At 37.5% G+C, this 15,685-nt stretch overlaps 1 non-coding gene and 1 pseudogene across 1 annotated transcript; one reads left to right on the plus strand and one right to left on the minus strand.

Annotated features, from left to right (window-relative positions):
* Positions 1-15,685, plus strand: part of LOC118982319 (40S ribosomal protein S3a-like) — a 46,429-nt pseudogene that overhangs the window by 20,245 nt on the left and 10,499 nt on the right.
* Positions 5,473-5,554, minus strand: TRNAK-UUU (transfer RNA lysine (anticodon UUU)). Its single transcript has one exon. It is a non-coding gene; the product is annotated as a tRNA-Lys (tRNA).

A 15,685-nucleotide genomic window follows, 5' to 3' on the forward strand; every position in this document is an offset into this window, starting at 1 on the left:
GAAGATAAAAATAAAGAGAGAAAGAGAAATATCAGTGTGTGGTTGCCTCTCGAGTGCCCTGTAGTGGGAACCTGGCCCACAACACAGTCATGTGCCCTGACTGAGAATCAAACTGGCAACCGTTTGGTTTTACAACCCATGCTCAATCCACTGAACTACAACAGTCACGGCATAATTCAAATTTCTATTTATTTATATTTAAAAACAAAGTTAGTTATCATATTTCAGAGCATTATTTTACACACACATATTGTTATTGCTTTCTAAAGTTACACTTGCAATGCATAAGCATAAATAAAAGAATTAAAAACATTTACATAGATACAGAATTAGTATTATCCATGTATAATGTGCATCCTTATTTTTCCCTCAAAAATTTGGGCAAGAAAATGTGCATTGTGCAAAGCAAATACATTATAACTTTCCCAATAGGTTTAATTTTTATTGGAACTGCCATACTTAGTTTTATTCCCCCTTTGAGTCTTATTATAATCATTTATAATTTTCAATAAAATTTTCCATCTCATTTTGACTTCAAAAGACTTGAAATAAAGTTTACTTTCTCTTACTAATTTTTACTTTTACCATATCCATTAACACCCAGTTTTTAAATCCAAAGATTATTGATCTGTGCACTATTTTTTAGTTAACTCTGCTAGAATTTACACTTTTTTAATGTTTCCAAAAAAATGGTTTGTGACAAATTTGATCTTTTCTATTACATAGTTTGCCTTAAGTTCCATTTAAATAATACAGCATTCATATTTATTTCTTTTTTCTACACTTTTGGATTTATTTTATGTTTCTGCTACTTGCTTCCAGAGTGAATTTTAGATTATTTTCAACATTATTCTTCTCTACAAATGCATTTAAAGCTATTAATTGTTCTGTAAGTCTACACTGGTTTTATAATACCATTATGGACTGACTAGAAACAGGAATAGATATTGAAGAGAATATATGCCAACCTACAAAAAATTTAATAGTCAAAAGATTGAAATGACATATGCCAAACATCAATGTTGCAAGTTACTGAACTGGATAAAGTTTAGAATCATTTACAGAATAAAATAAAGAAAAAATTAGAAAATAAAATAATTGCATCACTTCACAAGGAATGGCACTATCATACAGATAAAAATAACCACATACTGTCTTTCAGTTTTGTGATTACCACATTCACAAGTCACAGCAATGAAATGAAGAGAACAGAAATACGTTTCTCATAACACCTCAACGAAGTAATAAAATTATTAGTGAATTTGTTAAATTAAAATCTTGCAGAAGACAAATTTCAAAGAAAAACATGAAACATTAATTTTAATGGTTGATACATAGCACAATATTAAATTATATAATTTTTCTCCTAGCGTGACAAAATTTTGTGGGATTCCAACCACCATTTTTTATTAAAAATACGTACTGTTCATGGCTAGATCTCTCTCAAGAAGAAAATTCCCCTCCTGTGTTTTTTCTTGGGGATTTCCCATACTCATACTCACAGATCCTCTTTTAACCTTCCTGTTAAAAGTAAAAAGTTCACTGGAAACATATTACAATATGTACTTTAGACAAATTAAAATTTCCTGTGTAACAAAATGATGAGGGGAAAAGCACCTAGAATTTATTCAAAAATATATTTTAATAAATATGTATAAATGTAAGAAAATATTCAATTTTTGAAAAATTTATATTCATCTCATGACCTTCCTGTATTTCCTTCAAGGAAATCTGATTTACAACTTTAATGATATTAGAAGAAATTATATGAGAAACATATTTGCAAATGATACTTCAGACAAGGGTTTGAACTCCTGCCACCGCCCGCGGCAGCAAGGTGGTCGTGAAGTGAGGCGATGGACTTAACTTAATTAAATAATGGAGAGGTCCATGTGCTCCTGGCTGGCAAATGGCAAGTTTATTCAAGAGACTGCTGGCTTATATGCAGAACTACAGTGGCCCGAGAACAATGCTGTTTTACAAAAGTTTGTACATTACCGAAGGCTATCAAGAGGGCAAGATGTTCTCACATCCTGAGAACATTAGCCCACAGATAACAGTGTCCTCAAGATTATCTCTTTCCTGGAACATGACGCACATGCCAAGACCTTGTTCTTTCCTTCAAGGCTGAGAAGGAGAAGGTCCGGAAGATGTCAAGATACCCGCCGGCTCCGGGGACCAGAAACCAAGTCCCGCCACCGTTTTCACAGTGGGGGCTCTGTCCGTGATCCCCTGCGGCCTGGTGGGCCCCGACATCTCCCCCTTCTTTATTTTATATATCGAACCGGCTCCACATTCCTCGTCATGTCCAGCTTATGTCTTTTGAGGTCTACGTACAAGCCACTGATTTGTTTGATAAAAAACCGAATGATGTAAGGTATACATAACAAAAGCAAAATAACGAAAATCAAATCATTAGTAGCCTTAATAATAGCATATCCTGGATCATTAAACCAGGGGATGGAAGGTTAACAGGTAGAAAGGTGAAGGCAGGTTGCTTAATAACAGCAAATGATGTAACATTCATTGATGCATTTAAACAATTGGTTAGGAAGCAGTTATGACAGCTTAAGTTATACTTTTGATCATATATAAGTTGAACATTTCCAGCTACAAAAGCATATGGATCTGGAACGCAAGCAATAATTGAAACATTTTTCTGAGTCCCCGAAACATTCATAGCGTCCTGGTCTCCAAGGTGAACCCATTGAACATCTCTTTTAGCTACAGTGACATATTGAAGGGCAGCAACCGCTTTCCATAACATATTTTGAAATGTACGGTTATTTCTAGTCCATATACCATACAGCAAGTTCATTGGTCTGAATGTTGTGGGGCGGTAATCACTCCAGTCACAAAGCCCTTGATCACAGATGGTATAGTTGAGATGGCACATTCTCCAAGCAGGTCCCAATTGACTTGGGGATGGTGTTTTCTGCTTGCACAATGGGATATCAGGTGGGGGATCTCCTGGTCCTACAATGGTAGTTGAGACATTTCGTCGTAGGTATAGTAAGTCCACTCCCCAGTGAGTCCCGTTAGTGAAATTCCCATCCCAATCAGCATATCTAGAGATAAGAGTGCAGTTATTATTGTCTAATGAAAAACAGATGGGTAAAGTAGTAGATAATCCTGTGTAGTTATAAAGCGTAGATATTGGGATAACATGTCCTATAGAAGGAGGTCCTAAAACTTTAGTATTGTTAACATAAACAGGAACAAAGTCATTATCGTTCCAGGTCACAGGATGCATCATTGGAGGATTAGGGACAAAAGCCCAATATTCCTCAGTCTTCACTTGAATCCTCAGCATCCACAAAAGGCTCAGCAAAATCGCCAGACGTTGGCGTCTTCTCCGAGCTCGCTCCGGGTGGCTGAGGCGAGGCTGCATCGTCAAGCGTGCTAGCCGTCCCCGCAGCCGGTTCGTTTTGCTTCTGGGCATGTCGGACACAACGTTCAGGAAGCCAACGAGGGGCTTCTGCGTCTGTTGGAAAAACACAAACATGCCCCCTGCCCCAAACTAAAACTGGGTCAGGTCCATGACGAGAGCCATCTATGGGGTCTCTCCAATAAACCAACGGGTAATGTCGCATACGCGGCCCCCAATGCCGATCAGCCGCGGAGCGTCCTTCTGCATCCAAAGTTAAAAAGTTAAGAACAAATAAGGAATGTGACACTAACAGTTTAGGAGAATGAGGATCATACCATCTCCCCCCTTTTAATTTAGAGAACTGATGTTTGAGGGAAAGATGAGTACGTTCAATGATACCTTGTCCTTGTGGGTTGTGAGGTATACCTGTTTTATGTAAAATCTGAAATGAAGCACAAAAAGAAGCGAAACTTTTACTAGTATACGCTGGGGCATTATCTGTCTTCAAGACCTTAGGAACTCCAAGGATTGAAAAACAAAAGAGAAGGTGAGTAATAACATTGCGTACATTTTCACCTGTGAGAGGAGAAGCGCAGATAAAATGAGAACAGGTATCAACGGTGACATGTAAGTAACGTAATCGTCCAAACGCTGGGCAATGGGTAACGTCCATCTGCCAAAGATCATTGGGTTTAAGACCACGAGGGTTGATACCATAATGAGGCACGGGGAGAAGCTGAGCGCACGTAGAACATGATTTAACAATTTGACGGGCAGCTTCTCGGGTGAGACGGAATTGATAACGAAGAGAGCGAGCAGATTGATGATGCAGGGCATGAGAAGATGTAGCCTTTTGCTCCTGTGAAAGGAAAATTTGCGTAAAAGTATCTGCAGTTTGATTACCATGGGCAAGGGGTCCAGGAAGGGAGGAATGTCCTCGAATGTGACCAATGAAACAGGGAAACTGTCGTTTCTGTAAAAGTTGTTGAATATCTGAGAAAAGCTGAGAAATCGTATGATTAGAGGTATGAATTAAAGGAACAGTTTCTAAAACAGCCATAGCTCGAACAACATATTGGCTATCTGTGTAAAGATTAAATGGTTGATTATATAGGGCAAGAGCTTGGCTGACAGCAAATAGTTCCACTTCTTGAGCTGAAACATAAGGGGTGGTCCAGATGAGAGGCTTGGTAGGAGTAAGTAGAACAGCACGTCCATTAGAAGATCCATCTGTGAATAGGGTAAAGGAAGTTGATAAAGGTTCAGAAGTGACAATGTTAGGAAAAATAAATCGTGCAGTATGGGCAAATTGTAAAATTTTATCAGCGGGCAGATGATGAGAGATGGTTCCAGCAAAACCTTCAAAGGCAAGAGCAAAAATGTCGTTAAAGTTAAGAAGCCAGTTAAGTTGTTCAGCGGTATAAGGTATAACAATAACAGTGGGATCATGTCCTAAAACTTGGAGAGAGATTTTGCGCCCTTGCTGGATGCGTTCTGCTACCAGAGAGGGATAGGGACTCAAAACTTTCTTTGGAGTAGACGATCCATGGATCCATTGCAATACACCTTCTTGATATAAAACTCCTGTTGGGGTTAAGGTAGTAGGAAGAATAATCAAGGACCACGGTCGTGAAATATCACAATATGTGAGTTGAGCTGTTAATAAAGCATTTTCTACAGACTGTAAAGCCTTCTTTGCTTCTGGAGTCATGGATCTAGGAGACGAGGGATTAGGGTCTCCTAAAAGAAGATTAAACAAGGGTTTTAAGTCACCAGTAGATAATTTAAGTGAAGGGCGGATCCAATTGAGTTCCCCTAGAAAGGTTTGAAAATCATGTAAAGTTTTTAATTGAGAAGTATCAATGGTTAGTTTCTGCGGAGAGAAGGAAGAGGGTTTTAATGAATACCCTAGGTAAGAAAATGGATAGGTATTTTGTACCTTATCAGTAGCGATCTGCAATCCTGATTGGGATAAGGCTTGTTGTATATGCTGGAAAGTTGAATACAAATAAGACTCGCTTTCATGAGCTAATAGAATGTCATCCATGTAATGGATGATTAATGCAAGAGGAAACTGATCTCGAGTTTGTTGAATAGCTTGTTGCACAAACTTTTGACATAGGGACTTGAACCCTGAACCCTCAGATTAAAAGTCTGATGCTCTACCAACTGAGCTATCCGGGCTCCGCTTGACCTGCTAGATCTCCCCAATCTGCTTCATCAGGGTTTGGCGGCCCCGATTGAACAGTCGCCACCTTAAAATCAGTCGCCACCTTAAGATCAGTCGCCACCTTAAGATTAGGTTCTTCATACCGCGGCGCCTCCCAAGTCGGAGGAGGCAGAGCAGTCGGCACTGGAGGCAGAGGGCGAGAAAGATCCTCTGCCAAATGAGTGGCTCGCAGACTGCCACGAGTCCCACGTTCCCATTTTTCAAGCTCGGAATCTCCCCTAAGACAATCTCTAACTAATGTCCATAAAGAAAATGCATCAACAGGGGTTTTCTCTGGACCGTGAGCACGGTAGTGTTCACGAATACGTTCTCCTGCCTTTTTCCAAGTTTCCATATTAATAGTACCTTCTTCCGGGAACCAAGGGCAAACTTGTTGAATAAAATCTACAAAACAATGTATTTGACTCTTAGAGGTAGTAATGCCTCGCCCCTTCAATAAGGAGCAGAGGACTTTTTCAAAAAGTCCCTGATCTGATGAATGGGAACTTCCCATGATTAAAAACTCTCCAACACTGCTTCCTGCTACTTTTACTTTTTACTTACCGGGCCCCCGTAGCAGCGGTCCTCTCGGGCTCCCCTATCCTCGCGATTAGGACTCTGCTGGTCCCCCCTGACCCCCTTTTTCCGGGTCCCTGTTCTTCGGGCGCCACTCTGCCGCTGCCCGCGGCAGCAAGGGTGGTCGCGAGGTGAGGCGAGGGACTTAAAAGAATGGAGAGGACCATAAGCTCTGCTGGCAAATGGCAACTTTATTCAAGGAACTGCTGGCTTATATGCAGAACTGCAGTGGCCTGAGAACAATGCTGTTTTACAAAAGTTTGTACACTCCCGAAAGCTATCAAGAGGGCAAGATGTTCTCATATCCTGAGAACATTAGCCCAAAGATAACAGTGTCCTCATGACTATCACTTTCTTGGAACATGACGCATATGCCAAGATCTTGTTCTTTCCTTCAAGGCTGAGAAGGAGAAGGTCCGGAAGATGTCAAGATACCCGCCGGCTCCGGGGACCAGAAACCAAGTCCCGCCACCGTTTTCACAGTGGGGGCTCTGTCCGTGATCCCCTGCGGCCTGGCGGGCCCCGACAAACTCCAAAATATATAAAGAACTCACATGACTCCACTCCAGGAACACAAACAACCCAATTAAAAAATGGACAATGGACCTGAACAGACACTTCTCCAAGGACACATAGAGAGGGCCAAGAGATATACAAAAAGATGCTCAGCATTACTAGCCATCAGAAAGACACAAATTAAAACAACAATGAGATACTACTTCACACTGATCAGAATCGCCATCATAAACAACTCAACAAACAAGTGTTGGAGAGGATGTGGATAAAAGGCCACTTTAGTACACCCTTGGTGGGATTGCAGACTGGTGCAGCCACTATGAAAAACAGTATGGAATTTCCTCAGAAAACTAGAACTGCCTTTTGCCCTGGCAACTTCGCTGTTGGAATTATACCCCAAGAATCCTGAAACACCAGTTCAAAAGAACTTATGTACCTCAATGTTCATAGCAACACGATTCACAATAGCCAAGTGCTGGGAGCAACCTAAGTGCCCATAAAGAAACTATGCATTCTGCCCTTCTTCCTCCAACTATCCCATCCATTATATCTTTTATTCTATGGCTAAAGATTACTACTTCTTTATTCTTAGCACTATTAGTGAAGTATAACAGAAGATGGAATGACAATTGAATAATGACTTTTTTTATTAATCTAAATGTTTTTTTTTATCATCTCCAGCAAGGATAACTAAATTCTTCGATAGCTTTATGAAGTTTTCCAATGACAAAGTATTTGAGTAATAGTTTTTTCTCCAAATAGTTTTTAAATTTAATTTAATTATTGTTCAAGTACAGTTTTCTGTCTTCTACTCCCATCCCAGCCCACCCCCATGCTCCCCACCTCCCTCCCATTTTCACCCCCCTTAGTTGTTGTCCATATGTCCTTTGTACTAGTTCCTGTAAATCCTTCTCCTTTTCCCCTGAAATTCTCTCCCCTCTCCTCTCTAGTCAGTGTCCCCCTGTTCTCTATTTCAGTGTCTTTGTTTTTATTTTGCTTGCTTGTTTGTTTTGTTGCTAGCTTCCTCTTAAAGGTGAGATCATATGGTACTTGTCTTTCACCACCTGGCTTATTTCACTCAGCTTAATGCTTTTCAGTTCCATCCATGCTATTGCAAAGGGTAGTAGCTCCTTCTTTCTTTCTGCTGCATAGAATTCCATTGTGTACATGTACCATAATTTTTTGATCCATTCATTTACTGACAGAGTAATAGTTTTAATACTAAATTTAAATATCTATCTTTTTCATTTTAAATAAACATGACCATCTATTTGTAATTAAATTTTTATTTCAATTGTTCATATTCCATTTTTTATTTGTTCCTAGTTTATATCATACAGTGCATGCCCTCCAAAAAAGTGCTATTTTATGAGGTACACGCCTATATAGGTGATCTTATCAGGTACTTCAGAAATTCTGACCTTTGTTTAGATTTTACTAGAAATTTTTAAATAAATACTTTATTTTGAAATAATTTCAAATGTAATAAAAATGTTTGATAATAAGTACAGAGTTTCTATATGACTTTTACCTGGGTCCCCTTAAAGTTAACATTTACCTAACTCTGGTAAATTTGCCAAAACTAAGAACGTTGGTACATTATCATTAGCTAAAATACAGATTTTTCAAGATTTCACCTGTATTTTTACTAAATTTTACTTTCTGTTCAATGTTATCATAGTACTATTACCCTTTCTCCAACCATTTTAATAATCATTTTTGTCTATCTATCAATTTCCCTAACTTTTCTATATAAATTGACTCTCCATAGGCTTAATTTTATGTTTTAGTGGGTTGGGTGTTGTCCCACAAACCTAAAGGTCACTGGTTCCATTCCCTGTCAGGGCACATACCTGGGTTGCAGGCCAGGTCTCCAGTTGGAGGTGTGTGAGAGGCAACTGATTGATGCTTCCCTTGCACATCAATGTTTCTCTTCCTCTCCTCCCTACCTTTCCCTTTCTCTAAAAATAAATAACTAAGTGAACCTTTTTTAAAAAATGACTCTCCATATTGAGTCCCACCTCCAAGTTCTAAAGACATCTCTTTCCCCTGTTCTAATACTATACAAAGATATTCTAATTTCTTTTACCCACAAAAGTCACAAAAATACTAATTAAAACAAGAGTATTTTTAGACTACCTGGCTTTATATAGATATAACTTGGACAAATTCTGTAATTCTGTGAGTTTGGCACCTACATCTTTAAAATGAGAAAAATTATGTCACATTTCTTATAGTGCTATTAAGATAATTAAATGAACAGTATGTAAAAAAACATACAATAAATGTTCAAAAATTACTAGTTTCTAGTATCATTAGAACCACCACCACTACCTTCATCATCATCATCATCATCATCATCATTATCATCATCACATTTGATCTCTGTAACTTGAGGAAACAAATGTCACTCTTGTAATGATGCCTACATTAACTAATATAGATTAATGTTTCCATCTGCATCCTTAATTACTGCATGCATTTTTGAACTTGCAAGGCCATGAACTTTGCTGATTTTGTTGACTTTTAAATTACAAAATTTTAATTCAACAATGATAGGCCACATTATTTAGAAAAAATGTATCCTGCTGAAAACAGCCAAATAATAGATTTCAAAAAATTTTGTGCATCTGAAAACTGTTAAGGCATTGAGGAGTTATACGGCTTTAATCTCAGAAACGTGAGAAGTGCTGGCATTTGGTAGGTAGAACCAAACTGGCATTTGAACCTTCATTTACAGGCATCTGCTAATTCCCAAACTGGTTCCTGAGAAGATAAGACACTGAGCAGAACCATCAACAAAATCATGAGGCTGCAACAAATGTTGGAAGTTGGGACCTACTTAGAAAGAGAAGCCGTGGTAAACACCACAGGCTTTAGGTTGAATCTTTAAAACCTTACATTCTAAAACTTTACGTAGTGAGAGGAAAAAGTCAATCTGAAATAGAAAAAAAAAGTAGAGTAGCCATCATAGGGATTGAAATTAAGACTTGAATAATTGCAATTTCTGATTTGATTAAGGTCAACTAGTAATGCTAGCCTCTAACTCTTTGCTGAGCCTCCATCTCAGCAAAGCTGAGCAATAAAAAGACTAAATAAATCAAAGTAAGTATTTATTGTGTTAGATAAATTTAACTTCAATTTTTAATGTTAAATTTATTATGTGAAATACAATATATGGAAACAGAAGCATACAAGTTAGGAAAAGTGTAAATAGACTGAAAGTCGTAAACTAAAAATAATTGGGTTTTCAAAATGAGAAACAACAAGCATTTATTTTAGATGAAAAAGTTCAGATATTAGAAAATCACTGATTCAGAACCCCAAATAGTGTTTTGACTAGGAGAAAAAGTTATGGGTTATTTATTTAAAAGAGAAGCAGGTCAGTTACATCAATAGAAGAAAAACATTTTTATTGATGCAAATAAGCTAACATAGTGATGTTAATCTTAAAAATTTCTTTAAATTTTTAATGCAGAAACTCTAGGTCCTTCAGACATAATATCTGCTTTTTTGTTCTTGAAAAAAAATTATAACACAATATTGATTTAGGCTTAGATCAAAGGTTATTTTGCCATGTTATAATATTCCAAGGTTTGAGGCATAAGAAATACAAGGTAGTTGCTCCCATCTGAGATGGCAGGTATAGCTTGATTTTAAAATAGCAACATTTAGCCCTGGCTGGTGTAGCACAGTGGATTGAGTGCAGGCCTGCGAACCAGATGGTCGCGGTTTAATTCCCAGTCAGGGCATATGCCTGGGTTGCAGGCCAGTTCCCGGGGGGGACACACAACAGGCAACCATATATTGATATTTCTCTCCCTCTCTCCTTCCTTTCCCCTCTAAAAATAAATAAATAAAAATGTTAAAAAATAAATAAAGTGTGGACATTATTTAAAAATAAAATAGCAACATTTATATTAATTTTTTTACAAAGACTTCTAGAATCATTGCACTACCATGAAGTGGTAGAATACTAAGTTGTATTAAAATTCAATAAGCTTAGGATTAATGTAAATGTTCCCAGGATAACCAATAAGTGAGTAGCAAAAGTCCAGTAAACAATAAGTTAATAAATGATAAAAATGGTATTATTGAAAACAATTGAGAAAGCAGACAGAAAGTCATGGAGAAGAAACAATAGAAAAAGTTCACATATTGTTTCTATTGTTTAGAAACAATACTAAAAAGCAATAACATGATATATTTAAGGTTAAATAAAGAAGAATTTCACTAAACTAATTATAAGAGAAAGATTATGAATTCTAACTGAGAAATGGGAAAAGGATATGAATAGACATTTCTCCAAAGAGGACATACAGGTGGCCAATAGACAAATAAAAAGATGCTCAACATTTTTAATTACCAGAGGAATCCAAATTAAAACCACAATGAGAGATTACCTCACATCTGTCAGAATGGCTATCATCAATAAATCAACACAGTTGTTGTTAAGGATGTGGAGAAAATGGAACCTTGAGCACTGTTTGTAGGAATGCAGATTGATGCAGTCACTATAAAAAATGGTATGGAATTTCCTTGAAAAATTAAAAATGAAATTACCTTATGACCTAGAGAATGCCACTTCTGGGTATTTATCCAAAGAAAGCCAAAACAGTAATTTGAAAGAATATATGCATCTCTGTATTCATTGCACTGTCATTTACAACAGCCAAGCAATGGAAACAACCCAAGTATCCATGAGTAGATGAATTAATCTTTTAAAAAAGTTATGGTGCATAAACACAATGAAATATTACTTGGTCATAAAAAATAAGATCTTAACATGCTCAGTGAGTAATAACTACGAGCATTACCCTTAAGATCAGGAATAAGAGAGGGATGTCCGTTTTCACTTCTCTTATTCAACATAGTACTGGAAGTCCCAGCCATGGCAATTAGAAAAAAGAAAAATAAGGCATCCAAATTGTAAAAAAAAAAAAAAAAAGTAAAACTGTATTTATTTGTAGATGGCATGATACTGTACATAAAGAATCCCAAAGATTCCACCAAAAACTACTAGAACTGATAAATAAATTCAGTGAAATAGGATCAAAATTAATATCCAGACATCAGTTTCATTTTTATATGCCAATAATGAACTACAAAATGGGAAATTAAGAAAACTATCATTCACATAGCTCAAAAAAGTTAAAACACATAGGACTAAATGTAACGAAGGGTGTAAAAGGCCTGTATTCAGAAAATTATAAGACACTGAAGACAGAAATTGAAGATACAAGTAAGTGGAAGCACATACAGTCTTCATGGATAGAAAGTATTAGAATCATTCAATTGTCCATATAACCCAAGGCAATCTATAGATTTAAAGCAATTCCTATCAATATTCTAAAGATGTATATCACAGAACTAGAGCAAATATTTCAAAAAAATTATATAGAACCACAAAAGGCCCTGCATAGCAACAGTGATCCTGAGTAAGAACAAAGTTGTAGTAATCATGCTATACTATGAGGTAATAGTAGTTAAAACAACATGGTACTAAAATAAGAACAGGAGACTTCTGGCCAAGATGGAGGCATAGGTGGAAATACTGTACTTCCTCGCACAACCATATTTAAGGACAACAAAGATTTAGATACAAAAACACAACCAAACAGACAGAAAATTGAACTGCACCGAAGTACGACAACAACAAACCATTCATCCAGACCAGTAAGAGGGGCAAAGTCAGTGGCCTGTGGAGAGGGGTCCCTGCAAGAAGAGGTGGGGGTTGGCAGACAAGGGTGCAGAGAGAAAATGAGCAAACCCAGTGAGGCACAAAGGCTGCTGGCTGACCGCGGACACACATTCTTGCGCAGATAAACCAGGCAGGTTTAAAAATGGTCAGTGAGACAGATCATGCAACTCAGGGCCCCAGCAATAGGAAGTTAAGCCTAAAAGCACCAATTGGATAAACTTTTGGGGGTTGAGGTGCTGGGAGAGGCACCCAGCCTCACAGGAGAGTTCACTGGGGAGACCCACAAGGTCCTAGAATGTACACAAGCCCACACATCTGGGGACCAGCACCAGAAGGGCCCAATTTGCTTGTGGGAAGTGGCAGACAGGACCAAAATCTGAGAGAGAGCCAAACAGACACATTGTTTCCTATCTGACCCTGCCTCCAGTCACAACCCAGCAACTTGGTAGACCCACCCTGGTGAACACATAAGCCTCCACTCCTCATAAATAACTGGTGCTAACAGACCAAAACATTATGGCTCAAGCAGAAGAACAGCTCAAAGCTCCAGAGCCAATATTTCTAAGTGACAAAGAGATAGCCAACCTATCAGATGCATAGTTCAAAACTCTGGTGATCAGGATGCTCACAGAACTGGTTGATGTTAGTCACAAATTAGATTTAAAAAATAAAGGCTACACTAAGTGAAATGAAGGAAAATGCACAGGGATCCAATACTGATGGAAAGAAAAGTGAGGCCCAAATCAATGGAGTGGACCAGAAGGAAGGAAGAAACAACCAAATAGAAAAGAATGGAGAAATGAGAATTCAAAGAAATGAGGAGAGGCTTAGGAACCTCCAGGAGATCTTTAAACATTTCAAATATTTATTATAGGGGTGTTTATTTTAGTTCAAATTATAGGGGTACCAGAAGGGGAAGAGGAAGAGCAACAAGTGGAAAACTTATTTGAACAAATAATAAAGAAGAACTTCCCTAATCTGGCAAAGGAAATAGACTTCCAGGAAGTCCAGGAAGCCCTGAGAGTCCCAAAGAAGGTGGACCCAAGAAGGAACACACCAAGGCACGTCATAATTACATTAGCCAAGATTAAAACGAAGGAGAGAATCCTAGAGGCAGCAATAGATGAAGGACAGTCACCTACAAAGGACTTCCCAGCAGACTGTCAGCGGATTTCTCAAAAGAGACCTTCCAGGAAAGAAGGGGCTGGAAAGAAGTATTCCAAGTCATGAAATCCAAAGACCTTACATCCAAGATTGCTCTATCTAGCAAAGCTCTCATTTAGAATGGAAGGGCAGATAAAGTGCTTCTCAGATAAAGTCAAGTTCAAAGAGTTCATCATCACCCAGCCCTTATTATATGAAATGTTAAAGGGACTTATCTAAGAGAAAGAAGATAAAAATATGAACAGTGAAAGGACAGCGAACTCACAGTTATTAACAACCACACCTAAAACAAAAGCAAACCAAGAGGGCAGCTACATCAGGAGTGGAACCATAGAAATGAAGATCACATGGAGGGTTAGCAACAGGGGAGTGGGAGGAGGAGAAGGGGGAGAAGATACAGAGAATAAGCAGCATAGATGGTAGGTAGAAAAAAGACAGCGGGAGGGCAAGAATAGTATAGGAAATATAGAAGCCAAAGAACTTGTGACACATGGACATGAACTAAAGGGGGAATGTAGGAGGGTGTGCAGGGTGGAGGGAAATAAGGGGGGTGGGATGGGACAACTGTAATGGCATAATCAATAAAATATATTTTAAAAATTTAAAAATACCATAAAAAAGAATAACAAGCAATAATTAAACAGATGACATTTGAATTAACTTTCCCAACTGTAAAAAAAAAATAAAAATAAACAAATAAAATAAAATAAGAACAGACACATTGATCAATGGAACTGAATTGAAAGCCCATATATAAACCTACACCTTTAAAGTCAATTAATATTAGAGAGGGAAAGCAAGACTATAGAATTGGCTTAAGATAGCTGATTCAATAAACAGTATTTGGAAAAGACAGATCCATGCAAAAAAATAAAACTAGACCATCTTTTTTATATCACACACAGGAATAAATTTAAAATGCATTAAAGACTTGAGTATTAGACCTGAAACCATACAAATTCTAGAAGAAAACATAGGCAAGACAATTTTGGATATTGCTCATAGTAATATTTCATGTGACATATATCCTCAGGCAAGGGAAACAAAAGAAGAAATAAACAAATGAAACTGAATCAAACTAAAAAGTTAACGTAGAGCAAAAACCTTCAACAAAATAAAAAGACAATCCATAGAATCAGAAAACATACTTGACAATACATCTGATAAGCGGTTAACATTCATAATTTATAAAGAACTTACAAAACTGAACACCCAAAACACAAACGATCTGCCTGGCTGGTGTGGATCAGTGAATTAGGTGCCAGCCTGTGGACCAGGGGGTGGCCGGCTCAATTCCCAGTCAGAACACATTCTTTCATTCATGGCCAAGTTCCCAGTTGGGGGTGTATGAGAGGCAACCACACACTGAGGTTTCCCTCCCTTTCTTTCTCCCCCCTTCACCTATCTCTAAAAATAAATAAATAACGTTTAAAAAAAACAATTCAATTAAAAAATGAGAAAAGGATCTGAATAGACACTTCTCTAGAGAGAACATATAGATGGCTAATAGACATATGAAAAGATGCTCAACATCATTAATCACCAAAGAAAAGCAAATTAAACCAGGATGAGAGATAACCTCATACCTGTCAGAATGGCTGTCATCAACAAATCAACAAACAATTGCTTCTGAAGATGTGGAGAAAAAGGAAACTTTTCCGCTGTTTTTTTAAAATTTTATTTATTTATTTATTTATTTATTTATTTATTTATTAATGCAGGCTGGTGCAACCACTGGAGAAAGCAGTATGGAATTGCCTCAAAAAATTTACAAAATGGATCTTTTTTCAACCCAGTGATTTCACCTCTGGGAATATTCCCAAAGAAACCCAAAACACTAATATGAAAGACAATATGCACCCCTATGTTCATTGCAGCATTATTTGCAATTGTCAAGATAGAAAAGCAGCCCAAATGTTCATTAGTAGATGGGTGGATAAAACAACTATGGGACATTTATGAAACAGAATACTGCTTAGCCATAAAAAAGAAGAAAATTTTATCTTTTTCAACAGTATGAATGAACATGGAGAACATTATGCTAAGTGAAATAAGCCAGTCAGGGAAATACAAACACCATATCATTTAATTTACATGTGGGATCTAATGAACAATATGAACTAATAAGCAAAATAGACACAGACTTATA

This window comes from Sturnira hondurensis, unplaced genomic scaffold (assembly GCF_014824575.4).
Source record: "Sturnira hondurensis isolate 20B ecotype Veracruz unplaced genomic scaffold, ASM1482457v3 Scaffold0025370, whole genome shotgun sequence".
Taxonomy (NCBI): Eukaryota; Metazoa; Chordata; class Mammalia; order Chiroptera; family Phyllostomidae; genus Sturnira; species Sturnira hondurensis.